Raw genomic sequence first — 19,563 nt, forward strand, 5'->3', positions numbered from 1 at the left:
GCTCTGCATCTCCACAAGCTTGTCCTTTGCTTTGCAGCTGGATCTGAACAACCCCACTATCTTTCTGGCCTTCTGGCGTATTTCATTGATGACTGGGGTTTGATCTAGTGCCTTTTTCACAATCAAATTTAAAGTATGAGCAAAACATGGGACATGGCGAAGGTGGAGTAGCTGGGCACTTAGGATCATGTTAGATGCATTGTCAGTCACCATGCACTGAACTTTGGAGGTTATTCCCCACTCAGCCATTAGCAAGGCTTTAGCCTCCATGAGATGCTGGGCTGTGTGGGTTTGGTAAAACCTCCTTACACCCAGTACAACAGTTGCCATTTTTGCCTCTGGTGTTATGTAATGGCAAGTCACACCAAGATATCAATCCATATTAATGGAGGACCACATGTCAGCTGTAAGGCTAACAAATTCGGCCTTTTGTAGGTCCTCCATTGTCTTCTCCTTGGCTTTGTTGTACTTTTTACTGACCATTATTTTAAGCACCTTCCGGGATGGGAGGACATAGCTTGGATCAAGCTTGTTCACAAATGCCCTGAATCCCTCATCGTCCATGATGGTGAAGGGCTGCAGATCCTTCACCACCATGTTTATAAGAGCCTCATCCAATTCCCTCTGTCTGACTTTTAAAAGAGAAGACAAAACATACTTTCAGACAAATACATTGGAAAAATACAGCTTCAATTAGTGCACATCTATTAAAAGTATAGCCTACTGGTTCATTATTTGGAAACCTTCCAGTATTTATAATCAGTGCTTTATATAACTTATAAACTTTATAAACAGTGTCCCAAAAGGTTGTAATTATATTTCAATTATAATTATATCCCAAACAATGCATACCTTGCTTAGATGGCCCAGCAGTGTCAGTAGCAGGCCTAGGTACAGGGGGAATGCCATCCTCTGCACCCTGCAAAATGGCAGGATGAGTGCTCCTCAAATGGCGCATCATGGATGATGTATTGTTGCAGTAGGCTAGCTGCCGATCACAATACACACATCTCACTTTATTTGGGGTTTCTAAATGGAAATGCTCCAACACCACAGATGTACGGCATCTCTTCTGGGGAGCTTCCATTTTATCTATCTATCCAAATCTATCTATCTATATATGAATCAATCTATGTATCTAGATATGTATCTATAATCTATGTATGTATCTATAATATATGTATTTATATATGTATCTATAATCTATCTATATATGTATCTATCTATAATATATGTATTTATATATGTATCTGTAATCTATCTATATATGTATCTATCTATTAATCTAGCTGTCTATATATATTTATATCTATGTATCTATTAATGTGTCACTATATGTATACTCTGTCTGTCTCTAGCCTCTCAGTCAATGTGTTGTGTAAATTTAAATGTAAGTCTAAATTGCCTATAACTAATCTATAACTAATCAAATCGCACTGTCACTATATCACCAAAAATCCGCTATCTCAAAGTCAAACTCCTCTCACAAAAACCCACGAGGTCAAAATGTAATGGTCATGACCCGAGTGTTCCAAGGTAGCCTACATAATACAAGAATCCATACACATGCATACTGGCGTAAAAAGACCGAGAAGGTCCTTAAACACACTGTATATGAACAAATAATGACCAGTTTTCAATGAATAAAGTAATAGCCTTAACTTTAACAAAGATGACAACAACGGCGATTGGTCAAAAGGAGGCCACAGAAGAGAAACGCGATTGATCAAAAGTAAGCCACGGAAGAGAAACGCGATTGTTCAAAAGTAAGCCACAGGCGAAACGCGATTGGTCAAAAGTAAGCCACAGGCGGAACGCGATTGGTCAAAAGTAAGCCACAGGCGAAACGCGATTGGCTCATGTGGGCTTACTTTGGGCTTACTTTGGCTCAGTCGGTGGGAAGCAGTAGGCGCGAGAGGTAGCGTGATCGATGCCCGCATTCTCCAAGTTGGCTCCTGCCCTTTTACTCACACATCCCTAGATCAGTGGTTTTCAATCCTGTCCTGGAGGCATCCCTGCCCTGCACATTTCGCATTTCCCCTCATCTAACACACCTGTTTCAAATCATCAGCTCATTAGTAGAGACTGCAAGACCTGATTTGGGTGTGTCTAATAAGGGAGACATACAAAATGTTCAGGGCAGGGGTGCCTCCAGGAAAGGTTTGAAAACCATTGCCCTAAAGAGACCGACTGAGCGTTGACGCAATGCTGCCACACTCCCACGTTAGCTTTTTTTGGGCTCACAGCTGCCAAAAAGTATTTCAGACATGGTCCTGTGCAAATTGGTTGCAAAACAGTGCCATTTTACGCACAGTTCCCTAAAGCAGTGGTTTTCAAACCTGTCCTGGAGGCACCCCTGCCCTTCACATTTTGAATGTTTCCCTCATCTAACACACCTGTTTCAAATCATCAGCTCATTAGTAGAGACCACGAGACCTTATTTGGGTGTGTCTAATAAGGGAGACAATAAAAATGTGCAGGGCAGGGGTGCCTCCAGGACAGGTTTGAGAACCACTGCCCTAAAGAGACAGACTGAGCATCGATGCAATGCGGCCACACTCTCTACGTTAGTTAATTTTTTTGGACTAAAAGGTGCCGAAAAGTAGTGATGGCAAAATCGAGGCCTCGTGAACCAATGAAACAGTTGAACCAAATGTGCCATATTGTTTCGAGGCTTCGAATCAATCCGACACCCGTCTCAACGGTGACACCTAGTGGTCACTTGCAGGTGTTGATCTGAAACAACCTTGACGAGCCATTAAAAAAATGTGTTGTTTTTTTATTATTATAATGTTCTAATATGTGAAGCTTGTAACCTATAGGCTCCTCACTGTGCATAATGTTATTTTGTTCATGAAAAATGAATATTAATAAAAGAAATCAAACAACAATGTCTCACTTTTTTAGAGATTTTTATTCAAAAATATTAATTTATCTGCTGTGGAAGGACTTAGCCTACTTCTTTTTTTACAGATAATTTCTCCAGCCTTTGAAAAAATCCTCTCACAAGGGACACTTGTTGCTGGCATACAAAGATATTTTTTTGCAAGGACATACAAATGAGGAAAGATTACTGCTCTCTCTTTCCAGTAAGTTAGTGGATCATGAGTTCTGGGCAAATACGCATCGTTGATGTATTTTTTCACTTCCACTGTGGCATCAGCTGTAGCATTGTGTATCATCTTGGTTTGATGGATGCGAGTATCAAAAAGTTCCCATAAACTGTCCTGTGTTTCTACTGGTGTTGATGTTGATGGTGATGGTGATGGTGATGATGATGATGGGTGTGATGTTGACATTTCTGGGTCTGAATAAAAATGAAAACAGCAATTAGTAACAAATCCTAAACTGACGGCATATATGAAGGATATATTATATTACATGATTCAGATTACATAACATAACACAGACTGAAACTGCTCACCAGGATTTGTGTTTGAACGCATCAGTGAAGCACACTCCAGTGTGATATGCTTTTCAGCTTCCTGGGCTTTGGCAGCATTTCCAAATGCCACATTTTTGAACCTTGGGTCCAGCAGTGTAGCCAGTGCCAAGGCTCTAAAACTCTCATAACCTCCACATCTGGAGTGCAGACCTTCTTGCAGATGTGAGCCTATGAGCCAAAACAGGAGAAACACATATTTATAATAATGACAATAATATGACAGTTATGGCCAATCACATGGGTAGTACCAACATGTGATTGGCCATGTGATTGGTAGCATCTCTTCTGGGGAGCTTCCTTTTTATCTATCTATCCAAATCTATCTATCTATATATGAATCGATCTATGTATCTAGATATGTATCTATAATCTATGTATGTATCTATAATATATGTATTTATATATGTATCTATAATCTATCTATATATGTATCTATCTATAATATATGTATTTATATATGTATCTGTAATCTATCTATATATGTATCTATCTATTAATCTAGCTGTCTATATATATTTATATCTATGTATCTATTAATGTGTCACTATATGTATACTCTGTCTGTCTCTAGCCTCTCAGTCAATGTGTTGTGTAAATTTAAATGTAAGTCTAAATTGCCTATAACTAATCAAATCGCACTGTCACTATATCACCAAAAATCCGCTATCTCAAAGTCAAACTCCTCTCACAAAAACCCACGAGGTCAAAATGCGTTTATTTCACTTTTATACAGATGTGTGATTGTGTGGTCTGTTCCCGACTGTTCCAATCAAACGCTGATTCGGCGGACCACACCTGATGAAACAATTAGTGAAACACTTCGAGGCTTCGTTTGGTCATAGTCACGTGACATGGGTGTTTCGAATCACGCTTCGGATCAGTGTTTCGACACATCTGTGCTTCGGGATCTCGCAAAGCTTCGGAACGACTGTTTCGCTTCAGCCATCCTTACCGAAAAGTATTTCAGACAAACCATTACACCATGGAACCTTAACTGGTGCAGCTGTTGCTCACAGGGCCACAAACACTGGCACCATTGCCAAACTAGTGCTGTTTTAGCTTTTCCTGCGGCAAGAAAGCACACAGGCTCCACCAAGATTCGAACTCAGATCGCTGGATTCAAAGCCCAGAGTGCTGACCATTACACCATGGAACCGAAACTGCTTAGTTGGAGGCCAACTTGAAAACAGATAGCTCTCTGGCTGTGGGGAAGCAGTAATACAGAGAGGTTGGAACCCAGTGGTTTTTGGTCAATGGCCCGCCTCAAAAAAGGGAAAAGTGTGGGAGATGTTGCCGTAACCCGGGATCGAACCAGGGACCTTTAGATCTTCAGTCTAACGCTCTCCCAACTGAGCTATTTCGGCTACAACAAACCTCTGCTTAGCAAGCAGTGATTTCAGTGAGATCACCCTACTCTTTGTCGGAGCTGAAGAGCAGAGCAGAGATGAGCCACCAGACAATAAAAACAGCTGGCCAGTACGGGGATCGAACCCACGACCTTGGCGTTATTAGCACCACGCTCTAACCAGCTGAGCTAACCGGCCTGGCTTAGCCATCAGTGTCTGCCTGATTGAAAAAAACCTGCCATAATGTTTGTGAATGCAATACAATAAGACAATAAGGCTTCACGTTTCAACCTGAACAAGGGCTCGTCCGGGATTTGAACCCGGGACCTCTCGCACCCAAAAAGAGGATCATACCCCTAGACCAACGAGCCTTCTTGCCCAAAGCCAAGAAAAAAGAGCAATACCAGCATCAACAAAAGAAGGAACATGAACTAACGTGGAATCAATCAAAGTCCTCGAGACAGTGTGAAAGGCTAACGAATGCAAGTTGGCCTCTTAATTGACCTAAAAATGGGGCTGTATCTAACATGTAGAGGGATGTTAGGGAGGACAGCTGAAACGGTCAGATGTCACTTAGACCAGCGGGTCTCAATTCCAGTCCTTGCACTCCCTGCTCTTCACATTTTGTAAGTTTCTCGTATAGCTTCAGACATTTGTTCCATTTGAACGTAAGTGCCCTGAGAACTGGACATCACATGACATCCGTCCATGATTCAAGTTCAAAGCGTATGTATACGTTCAATTCATAGTGAGTAATACAGTGGTGTATCGAGGTATACGGAGGTAAATGATGTCACACTTCTCCATATGTGAAGAAGTTGCGCAGCACAAATCCGTGAACCAATGTTCCAAAGTGAAGTATACTTTGACAGATTTCCCCTGCTCAGGGAGTGGGGAGCAATGAACACTGTGTAGGGACCATGTCAATCGCTAGGAGCTCACTTCTAATGAGCTGATTATCCGAATCAGGTGTGCTAACAAAGAGAGACATGCAAACATCCAGACCTGGGGGGAGCGAGGACTAGAATTGAGAACCGCTTCCTTAGACTTTAAGTCAGTGTGAGCAAAAGAGGTGAGAAGTTGTCTGCATGATCCGAGTGTTCCAAGGTAGCCTACATAATACAAGAATCCATACACATGCATACTGGCGTAACAAGACCGAGAAGGTCCTTAAACACAAAAGCTTAATCTCTTTGTTAATTCGACAACATAATCTCGGCCAGTGCAAAGGAGCAAGCCCAGAGGAGGGACAGCCTCTTTGCATCAAACCCCGTCATTCCCAGCTATGCTCGTCATTCTTGAAAGGCCAGGGGAATTAGCTCAAATGGTAGAGCGCTCGCTTAGCATGCGAGAGGTAGCGGGATCGATACCCGCATTCTCCAAGTTTTCTCCTGCCCTTTTACTCACACATCCCTAGATCAGTGGTTTTCAATCCTGTCCTGGAGGCATCCCTGCCCTGCACATTTCGCATTTCCCCTCATCTAACACACCTGTTTCAAATCATCAGCTCATTAGTAGAGACTGCAAGACCTGATTTGGGTGTGTCTAATAAGGGAGACATACAAAATGTTCATGGCAGGGGTGCCTCCAAGAAAGGTTTGAAAACCATTGCCATAAAGAGACCGACTGAGCGTTGACGCAATGCTGCCACACTCCCACGTTAGCTTTTTTTGGGCTCACAGCTGCCAAAAAGTATTTCAGACATGGTCCTGTGCAAATTGGTTGCAAAACAGTGCCATATTACGCACAGTTCCCTAAAACAGTGGTTTTCAAACCTGTCCTGGAGGCACCCCTGCCCTTCACATTTTGAATGTTTCCCTCATCTAACACACCTGTTTCAAATCATCAGCTCATTAGTAGAGACCGCGAGACCTTATTTGGGTGTGTCTAATAAGGGAGACAATAAAAATGTGCAGGGCAGGGGTGCCTCCAGGACAGGTTTGAGAACCACTGCCCTAAAGAGACAGACTGAGCATCGATGCAATGCGGCCACACTCTCTACGTTAGTTAATTTTTTTGGACTAAAAGGTGCCGAAAAGTAGTGATGGCAAAATCGAGGCCTCGTGAACCAATGAAACAGTTGAACCAAATGTGCCATATTGTTTCGAGGCTTCGAATCAATCCGACACCCGTCTCTACGATGACACCTAGTGGTCACTTGCAGGTGTTGATCTGAAACAACCTTGACGAGCCATTAAAAAAATGTGTTGTTTTTTTATTATTATAATGTTCTAATATGTGAAGCTTGTAACCTATAGGCTCCTCACTGTGCATAATGTTATTTTGGTCATGAAAAATGAATATTAATAAAAGAAATCAAGCCACAATGTCTCACTTTTTTAGAGATTTTTATTCAAAAATATTAATTTATCTGCTGTGGAAGGACTTAGCCTACTTCTTTTTTTACAGATAATTTCTCCAGCCTTTGAAAAAATCCTCTCACAAGGGACACTTGTTGCTGGCATACAAAGATATTTTTTTGCAAGGACATACAAATGAGGAAAGATTACTGCTCTCTCTTTCCAGTAAGTTAGTGGATCATGAGTTCTGGGCAAATACGCATCGTTGATGTATTTTTTCACTTCCACTGTGGCATCAGCTGTAGCATTGTGTATCATCTTGGTTTGATGGATGCGAGTATCAAAAAGTTCCCATAAACTGTCCTGTGTTTCTACTGGTGTTGATGTTGATGTTGATGGTGATGGTGATGATGATGATGATGATGGGTGTGATGTTGACATTTCTGGGTCTGAATAAAAATGAAAACAGCAATTAGTAACAAATCCTAAACTGACGGCATATATGAAGGATATATTATATTACATGATTCAGATTACATAACATAACACAGACTGAAACTGCTCACCAGGATTTGTGTTTGAACGCATCAGTGAAGCACACTCCAGTGTGATATGCTTTTCAGCTTCCTGGGCTTTGGCAGCATTTCCAAATGCCACATTTTTGAACCTTGGGTCCAGCAGTGTAGCCAGTGCCAAGGCTCTAAAACTCTCATAACCTCCACATCTGAGGTGCAGACCTTCTTGCAGATGTGAGCCTATGAGCCAAAACAGGAGAAACACATATTTATAATAATGACAATAAAATGACAGTTATGGCCAATCACATGGGTAGTATGGTCATTGTGGCCTACCTAATTGAACAGTTGATTCCTGCGTTGCATTTCCTTTTTTCTGTGCAAGCTTGTGCTGCAACATCCTGTACAGTGGTATAAGCTTTGAAGCAGACACTCTCTTTTCCTCTGACATCTCTGTTGTTGCGAGTTTGAATGGTTGCAGTATTGACAATGATTGTTCAATAATGTCATAATCAATACTTGTCAGGGGAGCAGTATCATTGTTTAAGTTGGAAAGTGCAGCAGCCACTGGTTCACGTTGGTCATACAAGCGCTGTAGCATGTCAAATGTGCTGTTCCATCTCGTGTCAACCTCCTGTATCAGTTTCAGAGTTGGTCTTCCCATCAAGCTCTGCATCTCCACAAGCTTGTCCTTTGCTTTGCAGCTGGATCTGAACAACCCCACTATCTTTCTGGCCTTCTGGCGTATTTCATTGATGACTGGGGTTTGATCTAGTGCCTTTTTCACAATCAAATTTAAAGTATGAGCAAAACATGGGACATGGCGAAGGTGGAGTAGCTGGGCACTTAGGATCATGTTAGATGCATTGTCAGTCACCATGCACTGAACTTTGGAGGTTATTCCCCACTCAGCCATTAGCAAGGCTTTAGCCTCCATGAGATGCTGGGCTGTGTGGGTTTGGTAAAACCTCCTTACACCCAGTACAACAGTTGCCATTTTTGCCTCTGGTGTTATGTAATGGCAAGTCACACCAAGATATCCATCCATATTAATGGAGGACCACATGTCAGCTGTAAGGCTAACAAATTCGGCCTTTTGTAGGTCCTCCATTGTCTTCCGGGATGGGAGGACATAGCTTGGATCAAGCTTGTTCACAAATGCCCTGAATCCCTCATCGTCCATGATGGTGAAGGGCTGCAGATCCTTCACCACCATGTTTAAAAGAGCCTCATCCAATTCCCTCTATCTGACTTTTAAAAGAGAAGACAAAACATACTTTCAGACAAATACATTGGAAAAATACAGCTTCAATTAGTGCACATCTATTAAAAGTATAGCCTACTGGTTCATTATTTGGAAACCTTCCAGTATTTATAATCAGTGCTTTATATAACTTATAAACAGTGTCCCAAAAGGTTGTAATTATATTTCAATTATAATTATATCCCAAACAATGCATACCTTGCTTAGATGGCCCAGCAGTGTCAGTAGCAGGCCTAGGTACAGGGGGAATGCCATCCTCTGCACCCTGCAAAATGGCAGGATGAGTGCTCCTCAAATGGCGCATCATGGATGATGTATTGTTGCAGTAGGCTAGCTGCCGATCACAATACACACATCTCACTTTATTTGGGGTTTTGTTTGGGGTTTTAAATGGAAATGCTCCCACACCACATATGTACGGCATCTTTTCTGGGGAGCTTCCATTTTATCTATCTATCCAAATCTATCTATCTATATATGAATCGATCTATGTATCTAGATATGTATCTATAATCTATGTATCTATATATGTATCTATCTATAATATATGTATTTATATATGTATCTATAATATATCTATATATGTATCTATCTATAATATATGTATTTATATATGTATCTGTAATCTATCTATATATGTATCTATCTATTAATCTAGCCGTCTATATATATTTATATCTATGTATCTATTAATGTGTCACTATATGTATACTCTGTCTGTCTCTAGCCTCTCAGTCAATGTGTTGTGTAAATTTAAATGTAAGTCTAAATTGCCTATAACTAATCAAATCGCACTATGTCACTATATCACCAAAAATCCGCTATCTCAAAGTCAAACTCCTCTCACAAAAACCCACGAGGTCAAAATGCGTTTATTTCACTTTTATACAGATGTGCGATTGTGTGGTCTGTTCCCGACCGTTCCAATCAAACGCTGATTCGGCAGACCACACCTGATGAAACAATTAGTGAAACACTTCGAGGCTTCGTTTGGTCATAGTCACGCGACATGGGTGTTTCGAATAACGCTTCGGATCAGTGTTTCGACACATCTGCGCTTCGGGATCTCGCAAAGCTTTGGAACGACTGTTTCGCTTCAGCCATCCTTACCGAAAAGTATTTTAGACATTGTCTTGCGCAAACTGGTGGCAAAATAGGTCCCACCGAGATTTGAACTCGGATCACTGGATTCAGAGTCCAGACTGCTAACCATTACACCATGGAACCTTAACTGGTGCAGCTGTTGCTCACAGGGCCACAAACACTGGCACCATCGCCAAACTAGTGCTGTTTTAGCTTTTCCTGCGGCAAGAAAGCACAGAGGCTCCACCGGGATCGAACCAGGGACCTTTAGATCTTCAGTCTAACGCTCTCCCAACTGAGCTATTTCAGCTACAACAATCCTCTGCTTAGCAAGCAGGGATTTCAGTGATATCACTCTTTGTCAGAGCTGAAGAGCAGAGCAGAGATGAGCCCCCAGACAATAAAAACAGCTGGCCAGTACGGGGATCGAACCCGCGACCTTGGCGTTATTAGCACCACGCACTAATCAGCTGAGCTAACCTGTCTGGCTTAGCCATTAGTGTCTGCCTGATTGAAAAAAAACCAGCTATAATGTTTGTGAATGCAATGAGACAATAAAGCTTCACGTTTCAACCCGAATCAGGTGTGCTAACAAAGAGAGACATGCAAAACATGCAGACCTGGGGGGAGCGAGGACTAGAATTGAGAACCGCTTCCTTAGACTTTAAGTCAGTGTGAGCAAAAGAGGTGAGAAGTTGTCTGCATGATCCGAGTTTTCCAAGGTAGCCTACATAATACAAGAATCCATACACATGCATACTGGCGTAACAAGACCGAGAAGGTCCTTAAACACAAAAGCTTAATCTCTTTGTTTATTCGACAACATAATCTCGGCCAGTGCAAAGGAGCAAGCCCAGAGGAGGGACAGCCTCTTTGCATCAAACCCGTCATTCCCAGCTATGCTCGTCATTCTTGAAAGGCCAGGGGAATTAGCTGAAATGGTAGAGCGCTCGCTTAGCATTCGAGAGGTAGCGGGATCGATGCCCGCATTCTCCAAGTTGGCTCCTGCCCTTTTACTCACACATCCCTAGATCAATCCTAGTTTTCAATCCTGTCCTGTAGGCATCCCTGCCCTGCACATTTCGCATTTCCCCTCATCTAACACACCTGTTTCAAATCATCAGCTCATTAGTAGAGACTGCAAGACCTGATTTGGGTGTGTCTAATAAGGGAGACATACAAAATGTTCAGGGCAGGGGTGCCTCCAGGAAAGGTTTGAAAACCATTGCCCTAAAGAGACCGACTGAGCGTTGACGCAATCCTGCCACACTCCCACACAGGCTCCACCGAGATTCGAACTCAGATCACTGGATTCAAAGCACAGAGTGCTGACAATTACACCATGGAACCGAAACTGCTTGGTTGGAGGCCAACTTGGAAACAGATAGCTCTCTGGCTGTGGGGAAGCAGTTATACAGAGAGGTTGGAACCCAGTGATTTTTGGTAAATGGCACGCCTCAAAAAAGGGAAAAGTGTGGGAGATGTTGCCGAAACCCGGGATCGAACCAGGGACCTTTAGATTTTCAGTCTAACGTTCTCTCAACTGAGCTATTTCGGCTACAACAAACCTCTGCTTAGCAAGCAGTGATTTCAGTGAGATCACCCTACTCTTTGTCGTAGCTGAAGAGCAGAGATGAGCCCCCAGACAATAAAACCAGCTGGCCAGTACGGGGATCGAACCCGTGACCTTGGCATTATTAGCACCACGCTCTAACCAGCTGAGCTAAACGGCCTGGCTTAGCCATCCATGTCTGCCTGATTGGAAAAAACCTGCCATAATGTTTGTGAATGCAATGAGCCAATAAAGCTTAACGCTTTAACCTGAACAAGGGCTCGTCCGGGATTTGAACCCGGGACCTCTCGCACCCAAAGCGAGAATCATACCCCTAGACCAACGAGCCTTCTTGCCCAAAGACAAGAAAAAATAGCTATTTCAGCAACAACAAAAGAAGGAACATGAACTAACGTGGAAGCAATCAAAGTCCTCGAGACAGTGTGAAAGGCTAACGAATGCAAGTTGGCCTCTTAATTGACCTAAAAATGGGGCTGTATCTAACATGTAGAGGGATGTTAGGGAGGATGGCTGAAATGGTCAGATGTCACTTAGACCAGCGGGCCTCAATTCCAGTCCTCGCGCCCCCTGCTCTTCACATTTTGTAAGTTTCTCGTATTGCTTCAAACATTTGTTCCATTCGAACGTAAGTGCCCTGAGAACTGGACATCACATGACATCCCTCCGTGATTCAAGTTCAAAGCGTATGTATACGTTCAATTCATAGTGAGTAATACAGTGGTGTATCGAGGTAAATTATGTCACACTTCTCCATGTGTGAAGAAGTTGCGCAGCACAAATCCGTGAACCAATGTTCCAAAGTGAAGTATACTTCGACGGATTTCCCCTGCTCAGGGAGTGGGGAGCAATGAACACTGTGTAGGGACCATGTCAATCACTAGGAGCTCACTTCTAATGAGCTGATTATCCGAATCAGGTGTGCTAACAAAGAGAGACATCCAAAACATGCAGACCTGGAGGGAGCGAGGACTAGAATTGAGAACCGCTTCCTTAGACTTTAAGTCAGTGTGAGCAAAAGAGGTGAGAAGTTGTCTGCATGATCCGAGTGATCCAAGGTAGCCTACATAATACAAGAATCCATACACATGCATATTGGCGTAACAAGACCGAGAAGGTCCTTAAACACAGAAGCTTAATCTCTTTGTTAATTCGACAACATAATCTCGGCCAGTGCAAAGGAGCAAGCCCAGAGGAGGGACAGCCTCTTTGCATCAAACCCGTCACTCCCAGCTATGCTCGTAATTCTTGAAAGGCCAGGGGAATTAGCTGAAATGGTAGAGTGCTCGCTTAGCATTCGAGAGATAGCGGGATCGATGCCCGCATTCTCCAAGTTGGCTCCTGCCCTTTTACTCACACATCCCTAGATCAGTGGTTTTCAATCCTGTCCTGGAGGCATCCCTGCCCTGCACATTTCGCATTTCCCCTCATCTAACACACCTGTTTCAAATCATCAGCTCATTAGTAGAGACTGCAAGACCTGATTTGGGTGTGTCTAATAAGGGAGACAATAAAAAATGTGCAGGGCAGGGGTGCCTCCAGGACAGGTTTGAAAACCACTGCCCTAAAGAAACAGACTGAGCATCGATGCAATGCGGCCACACTCTCTACGTTAGTTAATTTTTTTGGACTAAAAGGTGCCGAAAATTATTTCAGACATTGTCCTGTGCAAACTAGGTCCCACCGAGATTTGAACTCAGATCACTGGATTCAAAGTCCAGAGTGCTAACCATTACACCATGGAACCTTAACTGGAGCAGCTGTTGCTCACAGGGCCACAAACACTGGCACCATCGCCAAACCAGTGCTGTTTTATCTTTTCCTGCGGCAAGAAAGCACACAGGCTCCACCAAGATTCGAACTCAGATCACTGGATTCAAAGCACAGAGTGCTGACAATTACACCATGGAACCGAAACTGCTTGGTTGGAGGCCAACTTGGAAACAGATAGCTCTCTGCCTGTGGGGAAGCAGTTATACAGAGAGGTTGGAACCCAGTGATTTTTGGTCAATGGCCCGCCTCAAAAAAGGGAAAAGTGTGGGAGATGTTGCCGAAATGCGGGATCAGACCAGGGACCTTTAGACTAACGTTCTCTCAACTGAGCTATTTCGGCTACAACAAACCTCTGCTTAGCAAGCAGTGATTTCAGTGAGATCACCCTACTCTTTGTCGTAGCTGAAAAGCAGAGCAGAGATGAGCCCCCAGACAATAAAACCAGCTGGCCAGTACGGGGATCGAACCCGTGACCTTGGCGTTATTAGCACCACGCTCTAACCAGCTGAGCTAAACGGCCTGGCTTATCCGTCCATGTCTGCCTGATTGGAAAAAACCTGCGATAATGTTTGTGAATGCAATGAGACAATAAAGCTTCACGTTTTAACCTAAACAAGGGCTCATCCGGGAATTGAACCCGGGACCTCTCGCACCCAAAGCGAGAATCATACCCCTAGACCAATGAGCCTTCTTGCCCAAAGCCAAGAAAAAAGATCTGCAAGACCTGATTTGGGTGTGTCTAATAAGGGAGACATACAAAATGTTCAGGGCAGGGGTGCCTCCAGGAAAGGTTTGAAAACCATTGCCCTAAAGAGACCGACTGAGCGTTGACGCAATGCTGCCACACTCCCACGTTAGCTTTTTTTGGGCTCACAGCTTCCAAAAAGTATTTCAGACTTGGTCCTGTGCAAATTGGTTGCAAAACAGTGCCATTTTACGCACAGTTCCCTAAAGCAGTGGTTTTCAAACCTGTCCTGGAGGCACCCCTGCCCTTCACATTTTGAATGTTTCCCTCATCTAACACACCTGTTTCAAATCATCAGCTCATTAGTAGAGACCGCGAGACCTTATTTGGGTGTTTCTAATAAGGGAGACAATAAAAATGTGCAGTGCAGGGGTGCCTCCAGGACAGGTTTGAGAACCACTGCCCTAAAGAGACAGACTGAGCATCGATGCAATGCGGCCACACTCTCTACGTTAGTTAATTTTTTTGGACTAAAAGCTGCCGAAAAGTATTTCAGACATTGTCCTGCGAAAACTGGTTGCAAAATAGGCAGGGAACCAGAAACATCTGAGACACAACAGGGGCAGTGGGTGTGTCAGGAACCAATGGGTGTGGTGCTGTCGGCCTGGGACAAATTGGCCTTAACTGGGTGGACGTGGCTGAACGCTGAGGGTGTACGGCTGATGGCCAGATTGAAGTTGCTGTGGCAGATGTACAGGTAGCTGAGGGCCCAATCTTTCTAAACTTGGTCTTTGCCTGTCCAGCTGTGTCTGGTGGCATCTGGTAGGTATGCAATTGGTGGCTATATTGTGGAGGCACAACAGGCTGTACTCGTGCACAGGTGCAGCTACATTGGGCACTGGTGCAGCTGAAGGAGCCTGGAAACTGGGAACTGGTGCAGCTGGTAGAACTGGTGGACCTGAAAGGATTAAGTCATCTGATGCCACAAGATTTGCCACTGTGGCTTCCTCTCCAAAGAAATCAATGAAACCCTCATCCCTTTCCACTTGCTCCTCCACATCTATCTCCTCCAGCAAATGAGAGGTCCTCTCAGAGGTAGGGCACATGTCCTCCAGGGGCTGACTATTCTGCCTCAACAAGTACTGTACTCCAATGAGCTCTCCTGAGGAAATATTTGTAACAGAAAACGTTTTTAATGGAAATTATGCAGAAAGGTTTATTCAGAAATGCAGTAAATATTTTGTTGTCCACTTCTGTATGAACAATATATATCTAATTCAGAGGGTATCATAAAAAGACAGGATTACTCTATATTCTACTATGTATTTTATTTTCTCCCCTAAAAACCTAGAACACAGAATAATGTACAAATATTCTGGTAGTATAATTTTTCTCTGATATGTCAAAATTACATTATTACTGTCCAAAAGCAATTGTAATTTTAACAAAAACATGCTACATCAAGAGCTGCATTTATCAAAATATTTTTACCTGTGTATACTGCAGGTCGAGTGAAGCTTGGGACCAATTTCCTGCCATACAACTTATTGTAGTTCTCATTGACAGAGTAAACCAGCTCCCCTGTGTAAGAGCGCAGAGTTGAACCTTCATCTGCAACAGCAGCTTCAGCCCGGTCCTGATTCCAGCGTAATAAACCTTCCAGGAGATAAATCTGGAAGTTCAGGCTGTTTGCGCTGTTCCCTAGAAAAAGAAATAGAAAGCCAAATATTGCTTTGAGAAAATGCAAAACAGAAAATTTAATCTGCAAATATCTTGATAAACATGAATTAGTGGCAAAATGTGGTATATTCTGACATGACAAACCTGGAATAAATCTGCTTAGGTGGCAGTGAAATGATTCCAGGGATGTGGAGCCTCTGGCACAACGATAGGTTTTTAGAACCACCCCACTCTTGTTTGTAGTTCCAGTTTCAGTATAGAGCGGCACATTTGGAGGATCTTGGATACAGGTGACGTGCCGCCTCTGGATATTCCAGATGTGCTGCATTCTCACACTGTCAAGTAGTGGAACACCAAGAGCATCATCAAGAGTGAGATCCCCTGCATCCCACTCAAAAATACAGGATGACAGCCTAGCCATAAAAGTAGGGTACAACTGGTGGGCATCAGTGGTGCACCCTACTGCCAGACGTCGCATAAAATGCCAAATGTCTAGGCGGACGATGACATCGGGCCAGCCGCTGAACCGCCTCTTCAATTTAGTCTCTCCCACTGTCTTGCAACAATCACAGTCCACATAAATGACAGTGGGAGGATCAACACCAGCACTCCGGTATCGCTCCATGAGCCCTGCAGCCATGTGGTTTAACCCAGCCCCTTCATTCGCAGTCAGGACACTCATCAGCACCTGACCTATCTCATTGCCCACTGAGGTAAGCCACTGTGCTGTGCCTTTCGCAGGCCCGCTCAACTTCTTGGTGATCTGAAAGAAACAATAAGCATAGCAAATAATACAACAGGCATCCAAATCAGTTACACTGAAAAAAATAAAGCTCTCTCGGTTTAAAAATACATTATAGATAAGGGTACAGTCAAGTAAGCAGCTTATCTGACCTTCTTAGTTGAATCCATTTTTAAAATTGATCCATACGTGGATGTTATGCTGGCCTTTATGTGATCGAGCCTGTTGAGAATGTCCTGACTGTATACAGTGAGGAGCCATTTGTAGTTGGGTACTGAAGCAAGTGGTGGTGGCTCCTGGAAGTGCACCGGATGCAGGCCACGATTATCAAAAAAGGCCACACACTCTGATGTGTACCGAAGCGCACGTTTCAACCACTCCTCACTGTGGTTCTCTCTCGGCTGGCCGATGATCCTCACTGGGCCATTCCCCATGCCCCTCTCACGCAGCAAGCGAAGAACCCGAATGTCACAGGCATACCTTGGAAAAAAGTATTCATTTAAGTATCTTATTGTAAGGTATCTAATTATTGTAGGAACTATTTATCAAAAAAGGTAGCACATAAGTGAAAATGACTGCAAAATAATTACTTGCGTGTGAGGATGACCCTGAATTCAGATCGATGGGCCAGGTCCAACTGCTGCAGCACAGCATGACTCCAGGACAGGTAGCTGGTTCTACACCTGGTGCAGATCAGGGTCTCTGTCACCAGGTTGCAGTATCTGTCAATGTCTAACACCTGTCGTACCCTCCTGTGCAGTCCACCACCACACAGCTGTTGCGTGGCACAGGCAGGGTTAGTACACTGGAGCCGCACCTTCCACAGCTTATATGGCATCCAGAGCAAGAGACGCTGTGAAAAAAATCAGGTGTTGGAGCTTGGTGGTACAACAGGGTTGGTGGAGGGGGGTGATACCACAACTGTAGGTTTCCACGCAGCTCCAGCTTTCCCTTTGCACCAACCCTAAAAAGTGCTTCCGACACCCACTTCTGGTCTTGCTGTGGCATTGTCTGTGGCCACAGAAGGGGGAGATCTTCTGGCTGAGATGAGACCTGCTGATATTATCAAAAACACTGGTTTAAATAAAAGCTAAGAGAGCATTAAATGATGAAGACATCTATATATTTTGAATGAACAAAAGAAGGAACATGAACTAACATGGAAGCAATCAAAGTCCTCGAGACAGTGTGAAAGGCTAACGAATGCAAGTTGGCCTCTTAATTGACCTAAAAATGGGGCTGTATCTAACATGTAGAGGGATGTTAGGGAGGACAGCTGAAACGGTCAGATGTCACTTAGACCAGCGGGTCTCAATTCCAGTCCTCGCGCCCCCTGCTCTTCACATTTTGTAAGTTTCTTGTATAGCTTCAGACATTTGTTCCATTCGAACGTAAGTGCCCTGAGAACTGGACATCACATGAAATCCCTCCGTGATTCAAGTTCAAAGCGTATGTATATGTTCAATTCATAGTGAGTAATACAGTGGTGTATCGAGGTATACAGAGGTAAATGATGTCACACTTCTCCATGTGTGAAGAAGTTGCGCAGCACAAATCCATGAACCAATGTTCCAAAGTGAAGTATACTTTGACGGATTTCCCCTGCTCAGGGAGTGGGGAGCAATGAACAGTGTGTAGGGACCATGTCAATCACTAGGAGCTCACTTCTAATGAGCTGATTATCCGAATCAGGTGTGCTAACAAAGAGAGACATGCAAAACATGCAGACCTGGTGGGAGCGAGGACTAGAATTGAGAACCGCTTCCTTAGACTTTAAGTCAGTGTGAGCAAAAGAGGTGAGAAGTTGTCTGCATGATCCGAGTGTTCCAAGGTAGCCTACATAATACAAGAATCCATACACATGCATACTGGCATAAAAAGACCGAGAAGGTCCTTAAACACAAAAGCTTAATCTCTTTGTTAATTCGACAACATAATCTCGGCCAGTGCAAAGGAGCAAGCCCAGAGGAGGGACAGCCTCTTTGCTTCAAACCCATCATTCCCAGCTATGCTCGTCATTCTTGAAAGGCCAGGGGAATTAGCTCAAATGGTAGAGCGCTCGCTTAGCATGCGAGAGGTAGCGGGATCGATGCCCGCATTCTCCAAGTCGGCTACTGCCCTCTTACTCACACATCCCTAGACCAGTGGTTTTCAATCCTGTCCTGGAGGCATCCCTGCCCTGCACATTTCGCATTTCCCCTCATCTAACACACCTGTTTCAAATCATCAGCTCATTAGTAGAGACTGCAAGACCTGATTTGGGTGTGTCTAATAAGGGAGACATACAAAATGTTCAGGGCAGGGGTGCCTCCAGGAAAGGTTTGAAAACCATTGCCCTAAAGAGACCGACTGAGCGTTGACAGCAATGCTGCCACACTCCCACGTAAGCTTTTTTTGGGCTCATAGCTGCCAAAAAGTATTTCAGACATGGTCCTGTGCAAATTGGTTGCAAAACAGTGCCATTTTACGCACAGTTCCCTAAAGCAGGGGTTTTCAAACCTGTCCTGGAGGCACCCCTGCCCTTCACATTTTGAATGTGTCCCTCATCTAACACACCTGTTTCAAATCATCAGCTCATTAGTAGAGACCGTGAGACCTTATTTGGGTGTGTCTAATAAGGGAGACAATAAAAATGTGCAGGGCAGGGGTGCCTCCAAGACAGGTTTGAGAACAACTGCCCTAAAGAGACAGACTGAGCATCGATGCAATGCGGCCACACTCTCTACGTTAGTTAATTTTTTTGGACTAAAAGGTGCCGAAAAGTATTTCAGACATTGTCCTGCGCAAACTGGTGGCAAAATAGGTCCCACAGAGATTTGAACTCGGATCACTGGATTCAGAGTACAGAGTGCTAACCATTTCACCATGGAACCTTAACTGGTGCAGCTGTTGCTCACAGGGCCACAAACACTGGCACCATCGCCAAACTAGTGCTGTTTTATCTTTTCCTGTGGCAAGAAAGCACACAGGCTCCACCGAGATTCGATCTCAGAACGCTGGATTCAAAGCCCAGAGTGCTGACCATTACACCATGGAACCGAAACTGCTTGGTTGGAGGCCAACTTGGAAACAGATAGCTCTCTGGCTGTGGGGAAGCAGTTATACAGAGAGGTTGGATCCCAGTGATTTTTGGTCAATGGCCCGTCTCAAAAAAGGGAAA

The 19,563-nt window shown here is 43.9% G+C and overlaps 10 non-coding genes across 10 annotated transcripts; 2 read left to right on the plus strand and 8 right to left on the minus strand.

The window, feature by feature from the left end:
• Window positions 1-4,736: 4,736 nt before the first annotated feature.
• On the minus strand, window positions 4,737-4,809 carry trnaf-gaa (transfer RNA phenylalanine (anticodon GAA)). Its single transcript has one exon. It is a non-coding gene; the product is annotated as a tRNA-Phe (tRNA).
• Window positions 4,810-4,915: 106 nt separating this feature from the next.
• trnai-aau (transfer RNA isoleucine (anticodon AAU)) lies at window positions 4,916-4,989 on the minus strand. Its single transcript has one exon. It is a non-coding gene; the product is annotated as a tRNA-Ile (tRNA).
• A 1,111-nt stretch (window positions 4,990-6,100) lies between these two features.
• On the plus strand, window positions 6,101-6,173 carry trnaa-agc (transfer RNA alanine (anticodon AGC)). The gene has a single exon. It is a non-coding gene; the product is annotated as a tRNA-Ala (tRNA).
• A 5,265-nt stretch (window positions 6,174-11,438) lies between these two features.
• Window positions 11,439-11,511, minus strand: trnaf-gaa (transfer RNA phenylalanine (anticodon GAA)). The gene has a single exon. It is a non-coding gene; the product is annotated as a tRNA-Phe (tRNA).
• A 101-nt stretch (window positions 11,512-11,612) lies between these two features.
• trnai-aau (transfer RNA isoleucine (anticodon AAU)) lies at window positions 11,613-11,686 on the minus strand. The gene has a single exon. It is a non-coding gene; the product is annotated as a tRNA-Ile (tRNA).
• Window positions 11,687-11,782: 96 nt separating this feature from the next.
• trnap-ugg (transfer RNA proline (anticodon UGG)) lies at window positions 11,783-11,854 on the minus strand. The gene has a single exon. It is a non-coding gene; the product is annotated as a tRNA-Pro (tRNA).
• Window positions 11,855-13,198: 1,344 nt separating this feature from the next.
• On the minus strand, window positions 13,199-13,270 carry trnaq-uug (transfer RNA glutamine (anticodon UUG)). Its single transcript has one exon. It is a non-coding gene; the product is annotated as a tRNA-Gln (tRNA).
• Window positions 13,271-13,742: 472 nt separating this feature from the next.
• trnai-aau (transfer RNA isoleucine (anticodon AAU)) lies at window positions 13,743-13,816 on the minus strand. The gene has a single exon. It is a non-coding gene; the product is annotated as a tRNA-Ile (tRNA).
• A 96-nt stretch (window positions 13,817-13,912) lies between these two features.
• On the minus strand, window positions 13,913-13,984 carry trnap-ugg (transfer RNA proline (anticodon UGG)). Its single transcript has one exon. It is a non-coding gene; the product is annotated as a tRNA-Pro (tRNA).
• Window positions 13,985-18,435: 4,451 nt separating this feature from the next.
• Window positions 18,436-18,508, plus strand: trnaa-agc (transfer RNA alanine (anticodon AGC)). Its single transcript has one exon. It is a non-coding gene; the product is annotated as a tRNA-Ala (tRNA).
• Window positions 18,509-19,563: the final 1,055 nt, after the last annotated feature.

Source organism: Carassius carassius, chromosome 8 (genome assembly GCF_963082965.1).
Source record: "Carassius carassius chromosome 8, fCarCar2.1, whole genome shotgun sequence".
NCBI lineage: Eukaryota > Metazoa > Chordata > Actinopteri > Cypriniformes > Cyprinidae > Carassius > Carassius carassius.